Here is a 4,368-nt window from a genome sequence, read left to right as displayed (position 1 = left end):
CATTCAGGTTGAAGTGCGAATGAATATCTTGGAAGCGAAATAAGATGAATTGAATAGAAAACAGTAGTACTTTGCATTAATCTTTGATGAACAGCAAAGCTCCACACCTTAATCTATGGAGTGTAGAAACTCTACCGTTAAAAATACATAAGTGAAAGGTCCAGGCATGGCCGAATGGCCAGCCCCTCTGATCTAAGAACCAGGCGTCCAAAGATGATTCCAAAGATCCAAAGATACAATCCCGGATTCAAAGATAACTAATACAATAGTAAAAGGTCCTATTTATAATAAACTAGTCACTAGGGTTTACAGAAATAAGTAATTGATGCATAAATCCACTTCTGGGGCCCACTTGGTGTGTGCTTGGACTGAGCTTGAGTGTTGCACGTGTAGAGGTCCTTCTTGGAGTTGAACGCCAGTATTTGTGCCAGTTTGGGCGTTCAACTCTGGTTTTGGATCATTTTCTGGCGCTGGACGCCAGAATTGGGCAGAGAGCTGGCGTTGAACGCCAGTTTGCGTCATCTATTATTGTTCAAATTATGGACTATTATATATTGCTGGAAAGCCCTGGATGTCTACTTTCCAACGCAATTAGAATCGGGCCATTTCGAGTTCTGTAGCTCCAGAAAATCCACTTTGAGTGCAGGGAGGTCAGAATCCAACAGCATCAGTAGTCCTTCTTCAACCTCTGAATCTGTTTTCTGCTCAAGTCCCTCGATTTCAGCCAGAAAATACCTGAAATCACAGAAAAACACACAAACTCATAGTAAAGTCAATAAATATGAATTTAACATAAAAACTAATGAAAACATCCCTAAAAGTAACTAGATCCTACTAAAAACATACTAAAAACAATGCCAAAAAGCGTATAAATTATCCGCTCATCACAACACCAAACTTAAATTGTTGCTTGTCCCCAAGCAACTGAAAATCAAATAGGATAAAAAGAAGAGAATATACTATAAATTCCAAACTATCAATGAAACAGAGCTTCAATCATATGAGCGGGACTTGTAGCTTTTTGCCTCTTGCTTCAAGAATCATTTTTATGATTTTTCAGATTATCAAATAACATGTCTCCTTGTCATCATTCTTTCAAGAGCCAACATATTTAACATTCTTAAACAACAACTTCAAAAGACATATGCACTGTTCAAGCATTCATTCAGAAAACAAGAAGCATTGTCACCACATCAATATAATTAAGCTAAGTTCAAGGATAAATTCGAAACTCATGTACTTCTTGTTCTTTTGAATTAAAGCATTTTTCATTTAAGAGAGGTGATGGATTCATAGGACATTCATAACTTTTAAGACATAGTTACTAACTACTAATGATCATGTAATGAAGACACAAACATAGATAAGCACATAACATAGAAAACGAAAAACAGAGAAAGTAAGAGCAAGGAATGAGTCCACCTTAGTGATGATGGCATTTCCTTCTTTAGGAACCAATGATGTTCTTGAGCTCTTCTATGTCTCTTCCTTGCCTTTGTGGCTTGATTCCTAGTGATTTTTGGTATTTCTATCCTCAGTTGCTTCCAATAACTATGTGGAGGGAAGTGCATCCCCTGAGGTATCTCAGGGATCTCTTGATTTGCGGCCACATGTTCTACCACTGAGCTATAGATCCTTTACATAATTGTTTTACCACACCAAACTTAGAATGTTGCTCGCCCTCGAGCAAAAGAAGAAGGAATAGATGAAGAAGAAGATGTGGAAAAAAAACTAGGATTATGAGGAAGGAAGGTGGGGATCCTGTGGGGTCCACAGATCCTGAGATGATCCTGTGAGGTCCACAGATCTTGAGGTGTCAAGGCATTTACATCCCTGCACCAATTTAGGCATGCAAAATGCCCTTGCACACAACTCTGGGCGTTCAGCGCCAGGTTGGTGCCCATTTTGGGCGTTCAACGCCCATTTGTTGCCCATTTCTGGCGTTGAACGCCAGAACCATGCTTGTTCTGGGCGTTCAGCGCCCAGACACTGCCCATTTTGGGCGTTCAGCACCAAAACCATGCTCTGTTCTGGCGTTGAACGCCAGGCAGGTGCTCCCTCTAGGGTGTGATTTTTCTTCTGCTGTTTTTGATTCTGTTTTTGATTTTTTTTGTTTATTTTGTGACTCCACATGATCATGAACCTACAAAGACATATAACTCAGAAAAATATAGTTAGATAAATAAAAATTGGGTTGCCTCCCAACAAGCGCTTCTTTAATGTCAATAGCTTGACAGTGGGCTCTCATGGAGCCTCACAGATGTTCAGAGCATTGTTGAGACTCTCCAACACCAAACTTAGAGTTTGACTGTGGGGGCTTTGTTTGACTCTGCTTTGAGAGAAGCTTTTTCTGCTTCCTCTCCATGGATGTAGAGAGAGATCCTTGAGTTGTAAACACAAGGTTGTCCTTATTCAATTGAAGGATCAATTCTCCTCTGTCCACATCAATCACAGCTCTTGCTGTGGCTAGGAAAGGTCTTCCTAGGATGATGGATTCATCCTCTTCCTTTCCAGTATCCAGGACTATGAAATTAGCAGGGATGTAAAGGCATTCAACCTTTTCTAACACGTCCTCTACTTGTCCATAAGCCTAGTTTCTTGAATTGTCTGCCATCTCTAATGAGATTTTAGCAGCTTGCACCCCATAGATTCCCAGTTTCTTTATTACAGAGAGTGGCATGAGGTTTATTCCTGAACCAAGGTCACACAGAGCCTTAAAGATCATGGTGCCTATGGTACAAGGTATTATGAACTTTCCAGGATCCTGTCTCTTCTGAGGCAATGTCAGTTGATCCAGATCACTTAGTTCATTGATGAACAAGGGAGATTCATCTTCCCAAGTTTCAATATCAAATAATTTGGCATTCAGCTTCATGATTGCACCAAGGAACTTGGCAGCTTGCTCTTCAGTGACATCCTCATTCTCTTCAGAAGAGGAATACTCATCAGAGATCATGAAGGGCATAAGGAGGTTCAATGGAATCTCTATGGTCTCTAGATGAGCCTCAGATTCCTTTGGTTCCTCAGAGGGAAACTCCTTATTGATCACTGGACGTTCCAGGAGGTCTTCCTCGCTGGGATTCACGTCCTCCTCTCCCTCTTTGGGTTCGGCCATTTTGGTAATATCAATGGCCTTGCACTCTCTCTTTGGATTTTCTTCTGTATTGCTTGGGAGAGTACTAGGAGGGATTTCAGTGATTTTTTTACTCAGCTGGCCCACTTGTGCCTCCAAATTTCTAATGGAGGACCTTGTTTCATTCATGAAACTCACAGTGGCCTTAGATAGATCAGAGACTAAGTTTTCTAAGCTAGATGGATTCTGCTCAGAATTCTCTGTCTGTTGCTGAGTGGATGATGGAAAAAGTTTACTATTGTTAAATCTATTTCTTCCACCATTATTAAAGCCTTGTTGAGGCTTTTGATCCTTCCATGAGAAATTTGGATGATTTCTCCATGATGAGTTATAGGTGTTTCCATAAGGTTCACCTAAGTAATTCACCTCTGTTATTGCAGGGTTCTCAGGATCATAAGCTTCTTCTTCAGAAGATGCCTCTTGAGTACTGTTGGATGCAGCTTGCATTCCATTCAGACTCTGAGAAATCATATTGACTTGCTGAGTCAATATTTTGTTCTGAGCCAATATGGCATTCAGAGTATCAATTTCAAGAACTCCCTTCTTCATAGGCGTCCCATTACTCACAGGATTCCTCTCAGAAGTGTACATGAACTGGTTATTAGCAACCATGTCAATGAGTTCTTGAGCTCCTGCAGGCGTTTTCTTTAGGTGAATGGATCCACCTGCAGAAGTATCCAATGACATCTTAGCTAATTCAGACAGACTATCATAGAATATATCCAGGATGGTCCAATCTGAAAGCATGTCAGAAGGACACTTTTTGGTCAGTCCTTTGTATCTCTCCCAAGCTTCATAGAGGGATTCACCTTCTTTCTGTCTGAAGGTCTGAACATCCACTCTAAGCTTACTCAGCTTTTGAAGAGGAAAGAACTTGGCTAAGAAAGCCTTGACCAGCTTATCCCAAGAGTTCAGGATGTCTTTGGGTTGAGAGTCCAACCACACTCTAGCTCTGTCTCTTACAGCAAAAGGGAAAAGCATGAGCCTGTAGACTTCAGGATCTACTCCATTAGTCTTAACAGTATCACATATCTGCAAGAATTCAGTTAAGAACTGAAAAGGATCTTCAGATGGAAGTCCATGAAACTTGCAGTTCTGCTGCATCAGAGAAACTAATTGAGGTTTCAGCTCAAAGTTGCTTGCTCCAATGGCAGGAATGGAGATGCTTCTTCCATGTAAATTGGAATTAGGTGCAGTAAAGTCACCAAGCATCCTCCTTGCATTATTATTATTTT

At 40.7% G+C, this 4,368-nt stretch overlaps 1 non-coding gene across 1 annotated transcript; it reads left to right on the top strand.

The window, feature by feature from the left end:
* The first annotated feature begins 3,874 nt into the window (after positions 1–3,874).
* On the top strand, positions 3,875–3,982 carry LOC148568376 (small nucleolar RNA R71). The gene has a single exon (XR_015882944.1). It is a non-coding gene; the product is annotated as a small nucleolar RNA R71 (small nucleolar RNA).
* The last annotated feature ends 386 nt before the right edge of the window (positions 3,983–4,368 follow it).

Source organism: Arachis ipaensis, chromosome B4 (assembly GCF_059453495.1).
Source record: "Arachis ipaensis isolate K30076 ecotype BB chromosome B4, ASM5945349v1, whole genome shotgun sequence".
In the NCBI taxonomy this organism is placed as follows: domain Eukaryota; kingdom Viridiplantae; phylum Streptophyta; class Magnoliopsida; order Fabales; family Fabaceae; genus Arachis; species Arachis ipaensis.
Note: the sequence above shows the minus strand (reverse complement) of the source record. Positions and strands in the feature narration are given on the sequence as shown.